Below are 24,434 nucleotides of genomic sequence, written 5' to 3' on the forward strand. Positions count from 1 at the left end.
AGTGGCAAAGACGGAAGCGATCACCACAGAAGTCTTGCGTCGTTTAATAATGAGGCTGAATCCGGATTTCAAGGCCAATAAAGCAAAGAATAAATTTCAATGTCATCCTTTAATGCAATCAAACATCTTTATCCTTATTATTCCGATTAGGAAACACACACACCTGCTCGCTTCTAATAACAACTGAATATATTAGCATTTTGAGATGTAAAAAAAAAAACGAAACAGAGAGAGAGAGAGAGAGATTCTCAATTAATTTACAGTAAAAATTTATGTATATACATATATTTATATACGTATGTACCTGTACACTGGTGCTCAAAGAAAGTGCATCACCCCTTTAAATTGTAATTGTCGTCCGAATAACATAAGTATATGGTGAAGAATATCATCCGGACTATGGTGTCTACCGTGAAATTCCCTACCAGCCAAATGATATGGGGATGCATTTCATATTACGGAGTAGGTCACCTGCAGTTTATAAAAGGTTCCGTAAATGCCAATGGATACCTGGCTATATTGGAAGGCAAATTGCTGCCAACCATTAGAGACCATTTCAACCTGCCAAGTTCAGGACGACTCTACTTCTTGTCATCGGGCGAAAAGTGTAAGTAGGCACTTCTGTAGTTACTTTAGCTTCATTTCTGCATTAGAGGGTCGACAGTAATATGTTTACTGTCGAACCACGAACTATTGGTTGATTATCTTCAGAAATTGATCTTATCAATGTCTCGACTGTGTGCTGCTATCATCAGGGCCAGAGGCGGTTCAACTAGATATTAGTTTGCACCTGGTGAACTTTTTTTCAATTTGTTTTTCATTTAAAATGATAAATTGAAGCAAATTGAGGACTTCTGATAACATTTCAGCCATAATTATCGTGTTTACCAAAACTGTTGTGTAAAGGTTGCAGATGCTTATATTTGAATATTTTAAGAGCATCTGTCAAATATTACTTAGCTTTGTCTTAACTATTAATAAATCTCTTTTGTTTATATTTCTATTTGTGATGCTAGTCATTAATGTAACATACCTTCGCGAAAAAGGGTTAGAAATGTGAAATTCCTAGGTGATCCACTTTCTTTGAACACCTGTGTATATAAATTTATGTATATAGTTATATGTATTACGAAAAAAATTAAGAATCAAACGGTTGCACTGTTTTAGTATTCGAATCCACTAATAAAATGGCGAATCTGTCACACTGGTTCTCCGAGAGGACATAGTGTTTTTGTCATCCGTCATCTATTTTTATGAAAGGTGTGGACTTAGATTTCCTTCGCAGACTGGGGGGAATTTTTTTATGAAAAGGCTTTTTTATACCCATGGCTGCATTCGACCAGTCTCAAAGATTTTGTCCCCTCATACTCGCTAAGAATGGATGTGATTGACGCCGTTTATCCGGCCAGCAGTTTGATGTAATAAACATATATTACATTAAACTGGAAATCATCTTAGAGTGATATTATCCATATAATCTCCATATATATATATATACGGGTATATATATATATATAAGTAAACAATAATACGAAGTAGCTTAAATACGCAGATGCACCCGTAACGTTCTTATGAGGGTTTATCAAAAAATCTTAGTTCCAATATGAAGAATGTTGGAACAGTCTTCATTTACATAACATTATTGAATGTTGTGTAAATAGAATATAAAAATACAGCTCTTTTAAAAACTGCGTCTAAATTTTCAATTACAGTATGTATCTTTTATCAGGTCATCATAATTGTGAAATATGCTCATTTCTAAAAATGACAAACGAACTACGAGTAGCAATCAAATATTTGGAAAAGATAAAAAACTTAGCATCGGATGAAATACACTAAGCACGACACGTAGATGATTGACAGGTAAATCATATGCTACAATTAAGGAATAGTCGGTTCGAGTTTAAAGGGGCACTTTCTTGAAAAACAATATAATTTAAGGGCCCAAAAAGGATAATATTTTTGTTCATATGGGGGATAAACATAGGCAATCTGAGGCTTCACTTAAGCGGTCGTCCGCGCTGGTAGCGCAGTGGTTGTAATCATTGTCCTCCCCACCGGTCGAAAAGTCCCGGTGTGGGAGGCTTAAGGCACGATCGAGCGGTTCTCCCCGAACAGGGCGCCAAAATTGAGGGGGCACAAAATGTCACGGAGAGGGCGCACCAAAAAATCTTGCACAGGGCGCTGATAGACCTGGGGCCGCTTCTGAACTGTCCCGGGTTCGAATTCCGTCAGGGACGTGAGAAACGTTTATGGGCTTTTTTTTTTTTTCACTCCGTAGCTGAGTTAATTTGTCTCAGGTGGGGACAACAAGGTTTTCTCTGAGAAATTCTGGAAGAAAACCTTGCTGTCCTTGCTTGTTTTTCGTCCAGCAAAACAGACAAATCGACAAGAGATAATACGCAATATACGGACATAAATTGCGTATTATCTCTACGGGTGGCCCTAATATGACATTTTATTTTTTATTATTTAACAGATATCAGGAGATGTTGAAAAAAGAGCCGACAGTTAAGGCTGAATTTGAAAGTGTTTACCAAGCCATGAAAAGAGAGCCCTGTCATTCATTTCGGCCCTTGAAAACTGAAACTGAAAGCCTCATGGGGTAGAGCTTTATCAGGATGGCCAGTGAAAACAGAAAGGACTGTTTTCAGTGGCCACCAAATTATATTAATGCCAAGAATGGAGTAAATAAATTTCATAAGGTTAAAAAATTGATGAAATCATCAGATGACATATAAATATCAGAATTTGCTTAGAGCTTGTATAGGAAGGAGAGATATAGTAGAACGGAAGAGTTATTATTTTGGTTAGGAAACAAACATTCTAAAACAATATAATCAATAAACATAGGTGGTCAGTGCAATCTTAATTCAGTCCGGTGTGACTTAGAAACTGGAAAAACAAAAATGAGAACAGGAGTATTTTATAGGCTAAATAACTGTGATGCGTATACGTATAATGGTCAGTGAAGATTGTGGCGAGAATAATATAGAGAATAGAATTCGAGAAAAAATAATTATCATGGGAATTTTTAAGTTTTCAGATATCGATTGAACTCAGTGCCGGATTAATAATAAGCAAAATAAGCACGTGCTTAGGGCACCAAGTGAAAGGGGGCATCAGTTTTTTTTTTTTTTTTGCTTAGCTATCATGCCAACTTTAACTCTTCCACTGCCACATGCTACTTTAATTGATTTTTTTGTAATTATTCTTACCTGTCGTGTTCGACTTTTCTCCGCATTGTTAAAAAAGTTTTCTTCCAAAAAAAAAAAAAAATCACTCGTCGTGATACTGAAGAGTAAACAAAATCCACTCTCAATTAGTGTACTTATTACGAATTTAGAATAGTAACTTTCGCAAGTTTCATGTGTATTTTTTAACATTTATTCTTCTGTAATTTTCAGACCCAAGCTGAAACGTGTTCAATTAAGTGGCGCAAAAAAGAAAAAACTGGCTAAAAAGAATCAACAAAAGGCTTTGGATTTAGTGACCAAGACTGGAAAGCTGACTAATTTCATCACATAAGTTACACAACCTGTTCTTCCAAATGAAAACAGATCTCCTCCATTAAATGCTACTTGTACTGTATCTGACTATGACAAGATCGAAGATGAACAAAGCTCTACACCTATCAGTACCGCTCGGTCAACTTCAAGATCGGAACATCATGATGACGTTGAGGTGTCACAGGCTGGGTCAACTGGCACGAGTCTCACTACTGATCACATTTTGCCCGTAAATTCTCTTGATATGTCTAGCGTAATTGTTGAGGCAAGTTGCTCTACAACACTGTCTGAAAATGAAAATTTACTGGATCAAGGTTAAATGATTCAGTCTGCAAAAAGATGAAGTAAATAAAGCAAAAGATCCAGGGTTGTGGCGAGATTTTTCTGCTGATGACGTGGCTTATTGGATTTCTTGCAGGCCCAGTGACTAAAGATTGTATTTCTTGATTAAAGTGATTAAAGATTGGATTTCTTGCAGGGCCAATGACACCGCAATGAGCCACATGACAAATCTTTCCGAACTTTCAAAAGTGGCAAACAAACACGATACTGTTCACAAAAAAAAAAAAAAAAAATATTTCTTTGTGGTAAAAGCCAATGGTGAGCAATACAAGAGAGAGTGGTTATTGTATTCACCATCAACAGGGTCACTTTTTGCTCCTAGATGTTCCTCGTGTTTTGTTGAAAGAGAAGGGTCAGTGACTAGCGAAATGCTAGTGTAATTACTCATCACGAAAGAAGCACTACTCACTGAGACTCTATGCTAACACACTTAACTCGCAGACAAGGTTTGGGCTTGCGACAAGAGTTGGAAAAACAAATTAAAGAAGAGTGAAATTACTGGGAACATGTCTTGGAGCGTGTAATAGCTGTATTCGTACGTTAACTGAACGTGGCCTAGCTTTTCGAGGAACAGATGAAAATTTTGGCTCGCTGCAAAATGGGAATTTTTTAGGGCTGTTAGAACTCATAAGTCAGTTTGATCCATTTTTAGCAGGGCACATTACGAAATATGGAAATTCTGGAAAAAGAAATTCTTATCTGTCCAAAATCACCTGTGAGAAGCTCATTGTACTAATTCTTATTATTCTTATTATTTACTAGCCATATAGTGCAAGGAAGCCTGAGGCTTATACTGCATCAACTAAAATGAATTTCCGAGTTACCCTATGTGTGTGTGTGAGAGAGAGAGAGAGAGAAGTAGAAGGGAATCACTAAGAAAGATAAGAATGATGATATCCATCTCAGGATCCTGGGTGTGCCAAGCCCATACTCACCAGATGTGAGCCCCTAATGGCTCAGAAGGTCCACGCGTTCATTGATGACGAAGTAAATTCTTCTGGTTATTTAACTTTAATTTTATTTCAGTTGATTCAACACCAGATCTATCACATATAGATCAGTTAAGTGTTGTATTTCGATACTTAAAAGATGGGCAGCCTACTGAACGCTTTTTAACCTTTTTGGAACCGAAAAACCATACCGGTGAGGAAATGGTAAATCAGGTAGTGCAGTACTTACGTGAAGTTTGCAAATTAAACTTTTCAAAATGTAGGGGTCAGTCCTACGACAACGGTGCTAACATCTCTGGTCGTTATAAGGGGATGCAGCAAAAGATTTCAGAAGAAAATAAGTTTGACATATACATGTAGGTGTCCTGTGCAGCCCATTCACTAAATCTGATAGGCCGAAGTGCTGCTAACTGCTGTCAAGTGGCAGTCAATTTTTTTCCCTACATTTGCTGTATACATTTTTTTCCAGCCTCAACCAACCGGTGGAAAATTCTTAAAGCTTGTCTTGGAAATGACCATGTGTTAAAATCCCTCTCTAATACCAGATGAGAGGCATGTGCAATGGCAATAGCAGCAATTTTGAAATGTTTCTTTACGATACTGGAAGCTTTAGAGTGTTTAGCTGAAGACCAGTCACAAAAGGGAGACACTAGAAGAGAAGCAGACTATATTGCAAATAAGATGCATATGTGTGCCAAGAGATAGAATTTGTTTTCATGTTGTTCATGTGGGATGAGATTTTACAAAAGGGTCATAGAGCAAATCAAGTTCTGCAAACTGAAAATATGAACTTAAAAACATGTGCAGATCTGTATGGCTCATTAGCTGACTAAATATGTTCTTTAAGAGATGACTTTGAAAGATTTGAAGCACTTGTAAAGGAAATATTACCAGATATTGATTACAAGGCCATTCAAACTCGCAAACATATCAGAAAGAAGGTACCCAATTAAGGAGATGCACCAGAAGTAGATCTGAATGCCAGAAATAAATTTCGTATCACCACCCTTTACCCAATTATTGACAAACTAGAAACTGAGATGAAAAGAAGAGGAGAGGCGTACAAAGCAGACAGATTTTCCTTTCTAAGTGATGTGCCAAATAATGTCACTTCATCTGCTGAAACTGAAAGGTACTCTCACTGCTCTCAAAAACTAATTGATGCTTACCCAGAAGACTTGGACAATAATCTCTGCTGAGCTTCAGCAGTTTCATGCATATGTATGCCATACATTCAGTGCAACAAAAAGTGTAAAAACCAGATTCAGTCATGCTAAACTTTATAAAATAATAATTGTAGAAGACAAAATTGATTGTGCGTTTCCAAATGTAGTTATTGCCTTGCGTATTTTTTTAACATTAATGGTTACGAATTGCATAGCTGAGCGTTCATTTTCTCAACTAAAGCACATTAAAAGTCCCAAGAGAACAGCTATGCGACAAGATAGATTGGATGCCTTTTGTCTGCTAAGTATAGAAGCAGATTTGTTATGGAAAATTAATTTTGAGGACTTGATCAAAGGCTTTGCAATTAAAAAATCTAGAAGAAAACGTTGTAAAAATTAATTAAATATAAACCTATAGATAAATCTTTGCTTATAATTTTTTACTGCTATTTAGTATTTTTGTTAAATAAAATTTAAAAAACCAAAAGTTTTTATTTAATATAGTTGTGGGGTCTTGCCTGGAAGAAAACTGAAAAAAGGTTATAAATTTTCAAACTCTTATTTCACGTTCAGCACTTATTGAGGCTTAATGTCTCGTACTTGTAAGTTAAGCAATATAGAAGCCGAAGGGCACCATTGTTGGGCTGTGCTTAGGGCATCACCTGGCCTTAATCCGGCACTGATTAAACTCATGCGCTGGCTACTCACTTAGCAGCAGAATGTTTTTGGATTTACCAGATAGCTGCTTTTCCACAACAAATAGAGGCAACAATGTTCCTGATATACTTATCAGCAGTGATTTATCATGCATTAAGAAAAAAAAAAAAAAAAAACATTATCAAAATCAATATTTGAAATACGGCTTCTATTGTAATATTGTAGTGATGAGCAGAATAAAATTCCTGTGTTAAACATGTGAACAGAAACGCAACAATAACTGCATAAAACCCTCTCTGTTGGTGGGACATTTTTAAAGAAATCATCGAGACCTGAATGGTAAGTCCATTGCGTATTTTGATGAGAAAAAAAGTAAAAAGTAAAAAAAAAGACTTCGTTGGTGAATATTTGTGAGTCGTAAAAAAGAATTGTTAGAAGTTTCACTGAAAGTGAACTGTCGCATTGCTTGTCAAGGTCATCCTCACAATTGGTGAAAATTTGATAATGCCATGCGCTATTGATCTGTGCGAGACAATATTCTCATCCAACAAATCAACAAAGATAAAACAGGTGCCGCTCTCTGACAGTAAAAAGAAGAATTTTACTTTGCTCGGCCGATCTTCTTAATGAACTCATTCGTAGACTTAAGTTTTCCCCTTATATTATCTTGCAACTTGATTAGAGCACTGATGTCGGTTGCCTAGCTATGCTGTTGGGTCGATACCTGTATAATGGTGAACTGTGCGAAGTCATTCTTATCTGTGACGATTTGAAAACCACTACAACAGGAGCTGATGTTTTTAAAAAATATGACAGCTTTTTTCTGCTCATGATCTCGACTGAAAAAAGTGTATTAGCAGTGTCTGTACTGACTGTGCCAAGACTATGCAGTGTCCCATTTCAGGTGTTGTTACGAGAATCAAGGCAGTAGCACACCCTTCCTGTTCAAGTAGTCACTGTATACCCCACAGGGAAAATTTAGCTGTGAAAAACATTCCTGCAAAACTGAAAGATATTTTTAAGACACTAATAGAAATTGTAATTTATCTGAAATCTATTTAGCTTAAATATAAGGCTTTTGCGACGAAATGGGCAGCGACTACGACTGCGTACTTTTTTTTTTACGCCGAAGCACGTTGGCTGTGTCGTTTTAAATTGCTGCTCCGACTCTCTGAATTATGCTCTGAAATTGTGATGTTTCTTAATAAAAATAAAGTTGAAGCTTCAAGAAAAGAAAAAAAAATAATAATAAATAAACAGAATCGAGATAAACTGCAGAGATTCATCGACGTTATGTCTTAGTGATTATAATTCACAAGAGGATGCATACCTTGCCGATATATTTGATAAACTGAACGCACTGAATCTGTCTTCAAGGTAAAAACACAACACTTTTCTTGGTTAATGATAAAATATCTGCATTCAAAGATAAAACTATTCTTTTGAGAAAGAGAGTTGAAGCAGGACAATATGATACCTTTATCATATCGTATCGAGTAAAGGTATCGAAACTTTACTACATATCTTGTTGAAAATAATATCTCCTCAAATTCAGACTAACAGAAAGCAATAATTGATTACCTTACACAGTTGGCGATCTCCTTTGAAGAACATTTTCCTGTCAATAAAGACATTTAAAATTACAGGTGGATAGTTAACCCTTTCTTGAAAAATCTAAACTCCTCTGTCCTCTCCATAAAACAGGAAGAAATTATCCATATCTCTTGTCGCTCCAAGAAAAGTTTTTTTTAGTGTTCCACTGTCTTCGTTCTGGGCTAGTTTGTTGGACCCTTCCCCTAAATGAAGCATTTCGTAAAATTTTACCATTTTTGACAACTTATGTGAACGTGGGTTTGCCAAATATTGTGACACAAAATAAAAAAATATATATTTGACGCTTCAACAGACATTCGTTGTAAATTTTCAGATTTGATACTTAATTTCAGCAAATTCGCTGAAAATCTGTAGCAGCAGGTCTCTCATTAGAATCTTTGATAAGTCTATTTTTTATTTATTAATTTTTTTTAATTTGGAGTCTTAATAATACTTAATTTTTTTTAGTTTAAATTTTTAAGAGTAGCGGTTATTTTTTGGTTCCACTGCAATACACACGTGCAAAAAACAGCAAAATGCCCCTTTCTGTTCCTTTCGGATAATGTTTTTTTTTTTCTTTTTTCTTTGTATCTTAGTATTGCAGTCAGTAACAGCAATTATTGTAAATATTTTGGTACAACAGCTCCCTACAAGCACCAAGGTCCACAAGCTAGCTGACTGCGTTAAAACAACAGATAATTTCCAGGAGCTGCGGGATTTCCCTATAATGACACAAGACTATAAAGCAAAGTATTTATTACGCAGAACTATTTACAAGTATATACATAACTGGTATTCGTTTACATTTAATCTATAATTTTTTCTCATTTAATCTGTTAATACATGATACACGTTATCATTTCCATAACTTTTCTCTCAATTTACAATATCAATTCTCCCCACAACTACAATTACTAATCACCACCAAATACGGAGGATGCGGAAAGGTCAGGGAATGACCACCGCATATCTCCGGAGCAATATGGCCTTAGTTGCTAATGCTCCTAAAAACCAAATAACAAACAAACAATTACTAAACTGATTCAATCTTAATTATTTCCTCATATTTATCTTAATCAGCAATATCAATTCTATTCACAACAGCAATCCATAAACTATCTTAATACCAAACAATTCTTTAAATTTCTCTTAATCAGCAATATCAATTCTCTTTACAATATCGACCAATAAACAAACTTAATACTAAACATTTCCTTACATTTCTCGTAATTTCTTCAACTTTACTCAGTTCTAATTAGTCAATCTACAGTTTTATCTAAGCATCCTTTCCAACACAACACAGTTCAGAGGACTTACGTTCCTTCTCTTTCACGGTGAATTTTCTTTCTGCGGATTCCTTCCAAGGAGCCGTGAAGTGGCTTTTCTTGGTTGACGTCCGCCATATAGCTCGTCCAGTACAGACTTATTTCGGTAACAGTTCTCTGTTAATATTGGCCTGTTACTCAGCTTCCCGATCAACTTCTAGCACAAGAACATGTCCGACGACAGATAAGTTAAACCTTCCCTGATAACGTTACTGCTTAAGGACAAGACAGGTACCATTTTACCTTACTGTTTTCAATACTTTCTCTCTTCTAACACTCGGAATTCTCTCCCCCAACACACTACTAGACAACCTCCATAGTGCGCAGCGGTACCCTTCACTACACGGCAGGACTCTCCCAGAACCGCGAACTGAACCTAGAATTACAACAGCAACAACTCCCGTTAGGAACGAAAACTTTATTTTCTCCCCATTTGATTCTCTCTGCCTTTCTAATTTAAACCTGATCGAATCACGGTTATTCTTAAAATTCGTTCTTTCCATACTTCAATAATTCACGTTCTGTTTTTCACACACAACGGAACTGTTTCATCTGTCACTTCTGCATCACTTGTTGGCCATACCTTTGACGCTGCTACATTGAGACGCCCTTCTCCAAAATACCGCATCCTCAAGTAGCCGTGTAATATACGGATTAAACTATTGTGCTGACTATTTCCCTGGGAGCCTTTTAAATTCACTCTTTCTTTCCTCTCATAGTTCTACTTGCTACTTTGTCTATTGTTCCGAAGCTTTTAATTTTAACCTATGTCCGCACCTAACCATAAAATAAAAAAAAAATTTGTTTGTACTCCGTGAAGACCACACGGTCCGAGGGGTTCACAAGATAGGGAGAATACAAGACACAGCACCGCATTTAGTAGTCACGGGATTGAATCCCAGTCACTCAAGGCACTTGTATACACTGAAAGGACAGAATTTATGGTATACATGGTTCCTGGCCAATGCGACCGCTCTGGCTAGTGGATGAACCCACCGCCTGGCAGCTATATAGATACACTGCATTCACGTAGACGGTAATTCAATGTCAGTATGGATAAACGTCGTGATTTAACCAATTTTTGAAAGAGGGACGATAGAGGGTGCCCAAAGCATGGGTCACTCTATCGCGCATGTGGTACAGAAATTGCACTATGCCCGTTCCACAGTATCAAGAGTGTATCGCGAATACGCAAATTTCCAGAATAATATCTCATCGTGGACAGCGCTGTGGGCGGAGAAAGGTGGTGGATGAATGTGGCCGTCGACGTCTGTCTCGCATTGTTTCAACCAGCCGGAGAGCGACGCTGGCACAAATCACCGCCAACTTCAACGAGGGAGGTGCCAGAAACGTCTCCACCAGGACTATCGGGCAATCATTAGCCGAAATACGTTATGGAAGCCGCCGATCAACCACAGCCCCATTGCTAACACCACGACACAGGACCTAACGCCTCAACTAGGCGAAAGAACATCGGCACTGGATTTGGATGATTGGAGACGGGTCTCCTGGTCCGACGAGTTCAGTTTCCAGTTATTTCGACCGAACGGGAGGGTGCGTATCTGGCGGAAACCGCATGAAGCTAAGCACTTGTCATGTCAACAAGTAACTGCTTAGGTAGGTAGACGTTCGGTAATGGTCTGGGGCATGTTCAACTGGCACACATTGGAACCTCTGCTACGTCTAGACGTATCTCTGAACGGTCCAGGTTACGTGACCATCCTTGCAGACCATTTACATCCCTTCATGGTCATCGTGCATGCACAGGGCAATGGACTCTTCCAGCAGGACAATGCGCCTACCCAAAGAGCCGTGGTGACAAGATCATGGTTCGAAGAGCATTCCTCAGGTTTTATCACCATGTAATGGCCTCCCCCGTTCATAGGACATGAACCCTGTGGAGCATCTTTGGGATGCTGTGGAAAGGTCCGTTCGAGCTTTGGAACCTCCACCCAGGAATGGACAGAGGTGCAGGAATTAAGGAATTATGGACAGAGGTGCAGCAAGCATGGTTGGAAATACCTATGGAACCCTTTTGTGAATAAGTGGACTCAATGCCTCGCCGTGTGACTGCCCTTATCAGGAAAACAGGTGGGCCTACCCGTTACTAGGTAGGTATACATGGTTTCTACCCACTTAATGTAAACATTGCTGTCTCGTGCTCACTGTTTACTAACAACGACTTTCAATTTCTCTTTAAACATGTATACAGGATGATTCACTACCAGTGCGACAAACTTGCAGGAGGTGTAGGGGGCACAAAGACGAATCGGAATCACATAGCATTGCAGGGTCCGAAATGCCTTCGTCATGCGGTAGAGGACGTTGAACGGGAGGTCGCTTGAACAGCGATCCCGCTGGAAGTCAGCATTTGCGAACCGTTTCTGTTGAAGAAACCAAGTAGCAAATGTCCTCCGGAGTGGATAATTCGCAGGCTCCAATGATTGGACGCGTTGCAGATGGTATGAACTCATTTGGTTTGTTGACAGTATCCTCCATACAGTGGATTGGGAAATACCCAATCGTTGGCCTATCGCTCGAGTACTCGTACTCGGATTGCCTTCTGCAAGACATAGGACATTCTCCTCATTGTCTGGAGTCCTCGTCGTTCGCTCTCGATTCATGGTACCTCTCGTGAAACAACCAGTCTCACGTAACCTTCTGTGCACACGTGCGAAAATCGTATGATGAGAGCACGCCTGTGCGGGAAACATTCCTGGTACAAGCGCAGAGCGGCGCGCCCGTTACAGTCTGCAGCTCTATACGCGAGGTGCATGTCCGCCAGTTCAACGTTTGAATACTCGTCCATTCTACTGCCTTGGGAACCGGTTCGCAAATGCTAACTTCCAGCGGGATCGCTGTTCATGCGACATCCCGTTCAACGTCCTCTATCGCATGACGAAGGCATTTCGGACCCTGCAATGCTATGTGATTCCGATTCGACTTTGTGCCCCCTACACCTCCAGCAAGTTTGTCGCACTGGTAGTGAATCACCCTGTATATACAAAAACATGTACGAAGTCCGTCTTTAGTATACACTGGTGTTCAAAGAAAGTGTATCACCTAACAATTTCGCATTTCTAACCCTTTTTCGCGATGGTATGTTACATTAATGACTAGCATCGCAAATAGAAATATAAACAAAAGATATGTATTAATAGTTAAAGCAAAGCTAAGTAATGTTTGACAGGTGCTCTCAAAATATTCCAAAATGACTATTTGCAACCTTTATACAACAGTTTCAGTAAACGTAGTGTTTAATTGTCGTAATTATGGCTGAAATGTTATCAGAAGCCCGCAATTTGCTTCAGTTTATCATTTTAAATGGAAAACAAAATGAAATGTTCACCAGATGTAAACTAATATTTAGTTGAACCGCCTCTAGCCCTGATGACAGCAACACACCGTCGAGGCATTGACAAATCAATTTCTGAAGATAATCAACTGATAGTTCGTGGTTACAAACACGAATTATGGCTTCCTGAAGTTCATGAAGTATCTTTGGTTTCTTTGTGGCAACTGCAGATTCCACACGATGCCAACAGTTCTCTATAGGATTCCGGTCGGGCTGTTTCCTGGCGGAAAACAGTCCGGAACTACTTACACTTTTCGCCCGATGACAAGGAGCAGAATCGTCCTGAAAGACGCAATGACTTGGCAGGTTGAAATGGTTTCTAATCATTGGCAGAAATTTGCCTTCCAATACAGCCACGTATCCATTGGCATTTACGGAACCTTTTATGAACTGCAGGTGACCTACTCCACGATACGAAATGCACCCCCTTATCATTTGCCTGGTAGGGAATTTCACTGTAGACACCAAACAGTCTGGATGGTATTCTTCACCACGTCTACGGCAAATTGTTTGTCTTTCATCAAGCCATGCAGGTTAAATTTCTTGTCATCCGAGAAAATAACTGACTTCCACTGCTCGGGGGTCCATTTGACATGCTTCTTACACCAAATTATTCGGGCCTTTTTCATTTTTTGTGTGAGGATGGGCTTCTTAGGGCGACGGGCTACAAGTCCATTTTGGAAGAGGCGTATTCTGACTGTTTACTGCACTTGTTACCACTCCTGTATGTTCTTCCTATTCTCTTTTCATCTCAGACGAAGAAGCTTTTTGATTTTTAAGGCATAAGCGCTTCAAAACGCGGTCCTGTTTTGGCGTAGAGGCTCGTTTGCGTCCGGTTCCTTTTTTTCCTATCAGCAGAACCAGTGTTCTTGATTTTGGAAATAAATCTACTCACTGTCTACTGATTACAACACACTCTATAAGCAATATGACGGGAAAAACATCCTTCCTCGCATAAAGCAACAATTGCACTCTTTCTATCTGGCGTCAACTGCACATAACTCGCCATCCTGACACAAGAAGGAAAGACTGCAAAACTCTTGCAGAGCGTGCTTATATAGCTGAAAGTAACAGCTGGTGCAATATTACATCATCACCTAGGCGTGCCAATCATATCTGATGCAATCTGTAAGAAATATTGCCATATACTTTTATTCGGATGACAATTAGAATTTTAAGGATTGATGCACTTTCTTTGAACACCAGCGTATATACATTCAGACAAAAGGTTTTGCCCGAACGTATATATACGAAAGACGGACTTCTTTAGTATTTTGCATTCGGACAAAAGTTTTCGACTAGTCGAGTTTCAATCGCTTAGTTGAAGTGCAGTGCTGATATGGAGGAACGGCCACGAGGCACAGTGAAGGAACGACCACGTGGCAAAAAAGCTGGATTAGACGCAGGCTGTTCTACCATCTGAAGTCTCTGAACGCTTCTCGGTTAAATTGGGATAACTTCTGCTATTGGTCATCTGGCGCAGACCGCCTCGTCACGAGCTCTGATGAGACGTAACTCCATGTGAGAATTTCTAATCGTCATTCTCTTAAACTTTGTCTTCACGTCAAATTTTACTTTTAGCAAGAAACTTCACGATTCAAATTGCTGCACAAGGAAAAGTGAACTCAACAAAAATCTCCTGTTTCATGTGGCATAATTGTACTAATAACCACAAACATAATAAACATTGTTCTTTTTTCAAAATATATAAAAGCAGTAAGAATAAACTTTGATTGCTGGAATCCATTTCTTGCATTTATGATGTCATTTTTCCAGAAACTTGGATTTCTACTGTGCAGCAGTACTTTGTAATACCATCTCTGCTTTGACTGTTCAATGCTTTGACTGTTCTCGGAAATACAAGCGAGGTGGAGGAGTTTCAAATCTCTTCAAAAATTCCTTCTCCACGATAAAAGAAAGTATATGCTTTCCAGTAACTTCGAAGAAGTTCATAACCGTATTAACTCTCAACAGAGATTGTTATATATCATTGGCCTCTAGGTATTTAGGTGTGGCTGCTGAATTTATTTTTATAGGTCATTGGAAAACGAATCCAGTTTGTGGTGGCTTCAACTTGCGGTTCATTCACTGCTCATTAACCTTTTACATGTATATATATTGATCATCAGCTCTCTTCATTTTGATCACCTGCCTGCTCAAAAAAACTTTATATTAACGACATTAAACCTAATTCTTATGATGTCAGTGTCAAGTAATGTAAAAAATACTCCCAAACTAGAATTTTCGGTGAAAATATTTAAATCAGCAATTTTGTGCTGAACTTTTGAATCCATTCCCTTGGGATTCATTGCTAAATTGTGCTATTCATACGGCCTACCTATATATATATATATAAAATATACATAGGTAGCTCGAAAAAAAAAATAAATTTTTTTTTTTTTTTTTTCGAGCTGGCTTTCATCAATCTCCGAACTATTCAGCCTCAGAACTCTACTCTTGACTCTTCCCATTCAAAAGCACGGCGATTTCCCATTTTACTGTCCTCTTCAAAAACAAGCAAAAATCATTTTGCATCCATAAAAAATTCCCCCTCTGCGAACAACTAACTCCCTTCTTTTCTCCCACCCCCGTTGTATATTTATATGATCCTTAAATTCGCCTTTTTCGGGGAGTGCCTTTAATTACTGATTGTGGTACTCATCCAGTTGTGCTCGTGACTTGCTCTTCGATTATTTGGTTTGTTTTGTTATTCAACCCATTACGTTCTAGTCCTGTTAGTGTTTTTGCAATAAATTGATACTGATTCATTGATATTCAATCGGGGAAATATTTATGGCTAACCTCGAGCGGATATAGCAGGGAGATATTCCTTTTCCCAGAGAGTTATTCCTTATCCTCACAACATGCAAATCGACCCGTGAATAGAGTCGAAATGGAAAATTTTATGAAACGGAAGGCACGTTAATAAAACATTTTATTTTTTATGTTATGTACATACTAATCAAGTATGTACATAACATTACTGATGCGCGTGACGAACCGGAAAGCCGTTCCGGCTCGCTCCAATCCATTGCGTGAATCACAAACTATGTACAGATAAAATACACACAACATAATATGGCCTTTAGGACTGTATATATAAATAACAATATAATTTAAAATTTACCTTGTTTATTAAAACTAGTATTACTTTTTAATTCTTCTCATATACGCAACATTAAAGTGAAAAAACTTACCTCTTTATGAAACTAGCGAATTCGCGATCCTATTCAAGAAACGCACAGTATAAGCGGTTATCAAGTGCAGTGGCAACAAAAATGGTATACAGGAAGACTTACGTAATCTCATCTGAAGTATGATTATATAGTGGGAACAGCGTCCCCTGCTTCATTACTTCTAACCTCACCTTCCTCTAAAGAAAACGGGTTTTCTTCTGAAAATTGCTGCAACTTGTTCTCAAGGAAATGACCTTGAGTAGTGAAAGTGTTTCTTAGAAGAATTATTGTAATCCGCACATGACAGACTTTTTTTTTTTTTTTCAACTTAATACTCTATTATTTATGACATTCATAGATGCGACAATTGGCAATAGTTGCACAGCTGTAACGGCTATTATTCAGTCACTACAAAGCATAATGAGGAAAGTTTTGTTTTGTTTTCGCGCAGATAAATTGCAGTTTTTAAGTTAGGCAGATTAAGGTATCCTGAGTTACCATCCATGAAGCCCTAAAGCTGTTTATCTTCAATGTGCAATACCGATGACGTTAATCTCCCAAGTCTTCAGTAAATACCGGAGGACTTCCTCTTTAAATAACTGAAAGAGTAATTTCGCGAAATGTAGTGCAACTTTTTTTAATAGGCCAGACGCAGTCAAGCGTTATTGAAGTAGTACAGGCGTTTGAGTGGACTGCAGTTGAAATCCACGAGATTGTCAAATACAGTTAACGATTGTATTCGTTGTCAGAATGATTAATTGTAAACTCCTTTAATCTAGAAGTCGCGCTAGAGTATTAACAGAACTTTTTTTTTCCCTATTAAATTGTATGCATTCATTATATATTTGTGCATGCATTTGCATTTGCATGAAATGCATTTATTATATATTATATATTTACATATATAATGTAGTAATTAAATTCTTCAAAGTAATCCATATATTCCTGATTTTTTTTTTTAAGATTTCTAAAATAAATTGCTCCATCTCAAAATATCTTTTACAACAGAACATATCTTTTTACAGTTACAACAGAACAATCGTATTCTGTTATGGACGTCTCCAGGTGATCATAATAGAGGACAAGTACGAAGAGTGAGGCTGACGAGTCAGTTGCTGTGCTCGATGCTGCAGCAAGCTGGCGGAATGCATCAGCTAGTGCCGTAGAAGATTGATAGCGAACAAGGTCATGCTAAGGGTGGAAGAACGGAGCGCTCGTTCTAGGTCAGTGGTTCCCAAACTTTTATACCTAGGCTCCCCATTAAAAATTTTCGTAAATTCCCGCGCCACTCAAGTTCTAGAACGAGTGCAGATAAACAGATTTACATAAAATTTAGCTATAAATATACATGCTTTTATAAATTAATAAATATTTAATATATTTGATCTCAAAGAAAATAAAATACGAATAACAAAAATAAATAACCAAAAAAAAAAAAAAAAAACCCATGTGCCCCCACAATTTGGGAACCTCTGTTCTAGTACATTTCAATTAGGGACACAAATCACATAAATTTTAAGTTGCAGGAAGTGCAGTATGAACTGTTTGCTCAAGGGACTTACTCGTAATTAGGTGCTTAACGGTTGCTGTATCGGCACGGTTTATAAACACAGCTGGTATATAAGGCGCCTCCGTAGCCAGGTGGGAAGGAGCAGCAGTGCGTAGCACACGCTTCTTGATTAGACCGGGGTTCGAGCCCGTCACCACCAAATATGGAGGATGCGGAAAGGTCAGGGAATGACCACCGCATATCCCGGAGCAATATGGCTTTAGTTGCTAATGCTCCTAAAAAACCAAACAAACAGCTGGTATACAGGGTCATCGAAAAAGGTGTCCGTGATTTCCCTTTTTCGGAAATTTCCGAATATTTCCATGTTCGGAAATATTTGATCGATTGCTGTGATCGTAGCAGCAAACAGTGTGGTAACTCACTAAGTTTTATTTGACACCTCAACCTTGGCTGCGCCCTGGGTGTGCGGAGAATGACTCCTACGCGCACCGCCTCAGTTAGTGTCAGTAAGACGGCCGTGCAACAGAAAGCGCAGTGTATGTTGTGGTACGCTGAATTTCAATACCGACGTACGACTTGGGAGAATAAAAGAATTTAAATCTGTCATAACAGTGCAACGTCAATACCGACGTACGTCCGTATTGATGTTGCACTGGTATGACAGATTTAAATTCAGCGTGCCACAACACACACTGCGCTTTCTGTTGCATGGCCATCTTACTGACACTGACTGAGACGGTGTGCGTAGGAGTCATTCTGCACACACTCACGGCGCAGCCAAGGTCATTGTTGAGGTGTCAAGTAAAACTTAGTGAGTTACCACACTTTGCTGCTACGATCGAAGCAATCGATCAAATATTTCCGAACATAATTAAAAGGGAAATCATGGGCACCTTTTCCGATGACCCTGTATATTATGTTAACCTAATGCTTCATGCAAGAAACAGCCGATCGAGAAATTTTTCAGTTTGCCATCGCTAATTACATTGGCCAACAAAAAATATTTCATACTTCAGGAGGCTAAAGTTGGATTCTAAAGGAAATCAATTCGCTGATTCCAAAAATACCAAAATTATTTTTCTCTCATATCTCTATTGATGAATATAGTGAAATTTTAGTAACTTAATGAACAACCAATTTCAAATATCCTATATTCAATGATATTTGAACAACCAATTTCTAATATCATGCAATAATAAACATTCCATCTTACAAATGAACTTTGTTCATTTTAAAATACTTTAATCAGACGTATAATATACTACGTGCATTCTAGAAATGCCAGAGTTTTTTTATAATCCAGTTTATTTTCCTTTTACGAAACAGCTGTAACCTCCTATCATGGCAGTATTCTAGCGACCTTGGTACCCTTTTCTATCGGGCCAATGGTCTAATGAAAATGTTCCCCCATGCTTATCATTTACATCTCCCACATTCTGAAGAAAAAAAACTGAGATTGGAATGAAGAAAATGAATTTTCAAAGACATTCGGCGGCGCATATCTTTATAACTGCAGTAAAGTTAACAGTGACTCATAATTCGTAGCTTCTTTCATCCACGAAATCTATGCTTTAAACGATCGTCAAGCTGCTAGCCTTCCAGTAACTGAGAGGCTAGATGAACACCATGAACAACACTATATCCACGGTACATGCACTACTCACACGCTCATCTAGCCTTGGCAGATTGCTAGTCCAATAATCATGTAGCTTTATCTCAAATGCATAATATTCTTTCTTTTAGTTTTGAATCTTTTAAATTGGGAACACTTCTCTTAGGTAGTGTAATCTACTTCCTTCTTTATCGATGGCGTTAACAAAATTCTTCATTACTTCAAGCTTTATATGAAAAGGTGTAAGAATAACATTTTGTTTCGACCAGTGGAACAATTTTTGAATTAAGCCCCTTCATACTATAGGCCCAAAGGGCTGCCCTGCTAGCAATGACTCGGCCCTGCAGAAGAACCTCCACCTTTGCATTCCAGGTCCTTACCAGTAAGATTCCTCTTGATATGGAAGTTGTTTATCACCAGATAAAGTTTCTCCGCAAAAGGAACATACAGGACAATGCTCACAACATCCAGACAGAGCTCACCATTCCTGCTAAACAAGATCTGAATAGAATAAGAATGCTGTTAGTCTCCAGGTGGCAGGAGAAATGGAACAACACACAGCACAGAGCAATCGCCCGTAAATTAAATTCCTACCAGAGGTAGCTGAGAACAGCAAAAACCACACTAAATGGTTCACTCCAGGGCTCCATGCCTTATTCTTGTTAACGGGTCTTGGTAGCTTCAACGAAAAACTTCACAGCATGGGCCTCACAGACACCCCAGATTGCACCTGCGGAAACAGTGTGGGGGGTGGAAAACAAATATGATTGTTTATATATTTAGTTATTGTTTTATTGTTCTTATTTTTATTTATTCTTATTTCGTTTTGTTCCCTATTATGTGTTTGTCCACTTTATTCTTATTTCCCCCACTTACGCATCTGACTTTACTTCCTAGGAGAATTCCAGATTCGTGGGAACTTCTCAATTGTGTATAATTCGCATTTTCGCTCCTTTCTCTCGAGCTACTGATTCTGCGAATTTCGCTCCCTTTCTCTCTACCTTATTAAAACCTATCAAAAAGAAAACTCATAGGGCATCTCGCTCTAACCCCTTCTCCACTCCACTTTATTAAAACTTATTACAAGGAAAACTCATAGGGCATCTCACACTAACTCCTTCTCCACTCCACTTTATTAAAACTTATCACAAGGAAAAAATAGGGTGCTACCCTCGTTTTTCCGCTCCAACAATTAAGAACTTTTTTAAGAAGAAAACTTCCCAGGGAGCTACCCTTCTCTTTTCCCACCACGACCAAACACTCAACTGTTAACTGACATGTATTTCCTACCACAACAGAACCCTCAACTGTCCATATTACTAACTCGTTTTACCTATCTCGACGAAAATCTCGACTGCTGTGTCCACTGACTATTTCATTTTCCCTAGCACCAACAAAAACTCAACTTAGAATCCCACTAACCCATTTTCCTAAACACCCACATAACTCAACTCGGGATCTGTCTCCTATTCACATTTTCTAACACGACAAAAACTCAACTGTCCGTCCTAACTCATTTTCCCAAACGCCGAGAATCTAAACTTTGTCTTCCCCTAACTCATGAATCTCAACTCGGGGTATGACTGTCTGTCCCCCCTGTTCACTCACTTTTTGTTCATCTCCTTTTCTGTACCGCCTACATATGTCAAAGCCCCCCTAGTTTTCTGTTTAACCAATCTTACTCATTTTATCAACTTTCTCTCTCTTCTTATTTGCCCATTTTATTTTCTCAAGCTGATTCCTTGTTGCTCGATCTAACTTCTTATTTTAAGAAGTTTGTAAAATTTCTCAGGCTGTCTGTACCTTTGAAGTTCGCCGCTTATAGTTATACTTTAGCAGACTAATTTCCCACGATTTATAAAACTTGCCATCACTTCCAGCCAGACAGACTTAAATCTAATTCCCAGCATTTGTTCCGTTTTTACCACTTTGTCTCCTCTTCAGGTGCCACCGATTAAAGAAATGTCCCTACAGCAGTGGTCTACTGCGCCATTGTTTACCAGAGTTGACACCTTCTACTAATAGCCGTAGCTACTGGTTTCTATTGTTCTGGTTTGCCTGTGTGAGCTGAGAGTCGAAGTGTCCCTAGGTTGCTAATAGCTTTTCACTTACCGCTCCCCTTGTATGGACGTTGTCTAATTTAATCCCTTGGCTTGTAAGGTTCGCTCCCCCATATTGTCATATTATAAGTTTTACTTTAAATAAATCTCACTTTTCTATAAAATAATATATTTGTAAGATTTTACATCTTACAACAGGGAATCTTGGGGCCACCTGATGTATGATTATCATTGTGCATAGACATCCAGACACAACTTGAAATTGACACTGGCTGCTACACCCAAGATGAAGCGCCGGAATTAATTGCAACTCAGGCAAACTATGCAGCCTTCTGTAGGTATGCTAATGCCCTCTTCAAGCATAGGACAGCGCCAACGACATCCTGACGTGTAAACTCTAACAAGATCAGATTGATCAGATACATTAATGCAACCAATCCTTTGACTGTGACTTACCTAACTTCATTCATAGTTATATCCATTGATGGACACTTCACTTGGCCTACAGAACCACACCTTGGCAGAAAACACTGCAGACCCTGATCTTCCGAGGATGGGATCCTCTGTGCTGACCACTGCCTGGGGCAGGATCTATGCTGATGACCCCCCCATCTTCACTGCTGATCCCAACTGGTGCAGGATCTTTGCTGCCTGCTGAACCCCACCTGGGAGTAGGATCTTTGCTGCCTGCTGACCCCCACCTGGCAGTGGGATCTTTGCTGCTGACCCCCACGGGGGGTGGAAATTCATTACCTGCTAACCCCTACTGACAGGACGGGAAGCTTCACTGCCTGCTAAGCCCTACTGAGGGTGGGATCTTTGTTGCTGACCCTAACCTGTGGTGAAATCTTCACTGCCTGCCGCCCCTACTGAGGGATGGGATTTCAGCTACTGATCCCCACCTGGGGGTGCAGTCTGCACTGCTGACCCCTACTAAGGGGTGGGATTACTGGACATACTGTCTAGTGCTCTACTCTATCACTTTAACTAACAACTCCTCCTTCCTATTTCTATGTGGATGCCTCTAACTATCATCTCTATCTTTCTATCACTATATTCTCGCTATTCCTCCTTCATCTTCTCCCTGCTATACATCCACTCTCCTTTCCTATATTTCCACGGGCCTCCCCAGATTATTTGCTGTTCTGGGGCGAGCGGCAGGAGCTAAAAGATGAATCTGACCTGTGTCTGCGCAGCTAGAGATGTGAGATAGGGGGCAATCAAACTCGTGTTTGCTGCCCCCCCCCAGTTGCTAAAAAAAAACACATCACACCTTCACATATTCCAACACTATGCACAAACGGACGGCGATGGCGCTTCCTCACCACAAGACGACAAAGCGGCGAATGGGGGAACTTAGAATCTGCAAAAAAACCCATTAATAATAATAATAATAATAATAATTAAGACCCTTCACATATTTCTTCTAACTATTGGAGGGTTCCTCTGTTTGATCCTCCTCTCTTCTATTCTTTCCTACCTCTCCAGCTCCCAAACTTCTTCTATAGCCTTTTCATTTCATCCTAATTTGGGCTCTATCGGGTCTTTAGCCCTGGGCTAGTCCAGCAGGTAATGGTAGATCCTAGCCGCCTCCACGTGACAGGGATGGGGGTGGGACGTGGTGACCAGGTGTTGCTACTTCCCATCTGCTAAGAGCCGGGTACCGGCCGCAAACATAACAAAACACCATATCATTACTATCAACATTGGAAATTAAAAAAATAAAATAAAACTTTTGTTTCATAGAACCAGAAGAAATAAACAACGATTGGCGCCCGGCTGTGCGAAGAAGGGCCCCACAATTCATTTCAGAATACAGGTCGCTTGACATCACACTCACGCATTTATACTATATCAGGCACATTTACACACATTCATACAACTTAGAGTAGCCCAGAGGATAAGCACCAGACAGCCAGCACGGATGACATGGGTTTGTCCTTGGTAAAAATAATAAAAAGAAAAATCAAGCAGTGCCATCTAGTGAACAAAATACTAAAATAAATATTATTTCCCCTTGACTCAACAACCAATCACAGAGCAGGAAGGGCCCTCTCACCTCAACAGATAGCTTATTACCCCGAATGCCTTAAGCAAAACTGTTCTTTTCACCGTCTTAACTACTGAGCAGTTCCTGGGTTTGGACCTCGGGGGTGGGGGCTGAGCCCTTGTCCTGCTGTTGCATGTAGGCACTTGGAAACTATTGCAAATGGAGTGCTTGTAAAGCTCCAGAACTGGGCAGCCTTGCACAACCTCACCATCTCGGGAGAAAAACAAAATCCGTTCTCAGAGACAGAATGCAAATTAGAAGACCACCTACAATGAAATTAAACTTCACTCTCATATGACTGTGCACAGAGTTAAATACTTAGGTAATTACATTGACGTGGGTCTTACATTCCATAGCCACCAAAATCCGGAAGTATGCTTCCATGATCAGGAGGGCGAGCAGAGCCGACTGGGGTCAGAAGCTTAAAGCTCTGTCCCTCATATACAAAGCAGTCTATGTCCCGATAGTTTGCAATGGTGCCCCACCTAGTACAGATAATCTACACTAGCAAGAAACAAGCATAAGCTGGATACAGTTAAAGGTTCATGCTGCTATCAAATAGCAGGGCGTTCCACACTGTTAGCATCCCTGCCTTGTAAATTCTAACAGGATGTCAGCCACTACCTAGAAGTAGTCAGGTGGGGCCTATTCTATCACCTTAGGAAAGGAACACCAGCCGAAGTAGTAAATCTCCAGCGGGATCTTGCAAATGGCCCCAAGTTAGAGAAGGGGAGAATCAACCAACACCTACAAGCGATAGGGCAACAGAGCTTTTTTTTTATATATATATATTCTTGAGTCAGGGTGGCACCAAGGCAAATGCCCATCTCCACCTTGAACACCTGCAACAGCACAAAACCTCTGTGAAACGGCCTGAAAAAAGTGTGTCAGCCCTCTTCGAACTAGCGAGCAGTCAACAACTGGGCAGCTGCCACCTAATGCCCATCCAAAGCTCGAGGAGCCAGGTCCAGGTCCATTATTCACTGTCAGTGCTCAGCACACTAAAATCCCTCACCCACCGAATGTAGCGCAATACCGACGGGTGCCAGCAATCCTGCACCCAGGTTGCCCATACCAGGGAGCCAGCAAAAATAAATAAATAAATAAAATAATAATAACAAAAAACAAA

At 39.4% G+C, this 24,434-nt stretch overlaps 1 protein-coding gene across 2 annotated transcripts in view; it reads right to left on the reverse strand.

Moving 5' to 3' along the window:
- Window positions 1-24,434, reverse strand: part of LOC150081768 (Ig-like and fibronectin type-III domain-containing protein 2) — a 550,711-nt gene that overhangs the window by 504,019 nt on the left and 22,258 nt on the right. Inside the window, exon 1 of one of the 2 annotated variants that reach the window (XM_090378863.1) lies at window positions 16,095-16,207. The exons of the other annotated variant lie outside the window; for it this stretch is intronic. The gene's annotated coding sequence lies outside the window, so the exon portion shown is untranslated. Of the gene's footprint in view, window positions 1-16,094; window positions 16,208-24,434 lie in introns of those variants that run through there. 2 annotated transcript variants of the gene reach the window in all.

The sequence above is a fragment of the Mastigoproctus giganteus genome, chromosome 8 (assembly GCF_048544385.1).
Source record: "Mastigoproctus giganteus isolate SK-2022 chromosome 8, ASM4854438v1, whole genome shotgun sequence".
NCBI lineage: Eukaryota > Metazoa > Arthropoda > Arachnida > Uropygi > Thelyphonidae > Mastigoproctus > Mastigoproctus giganteus.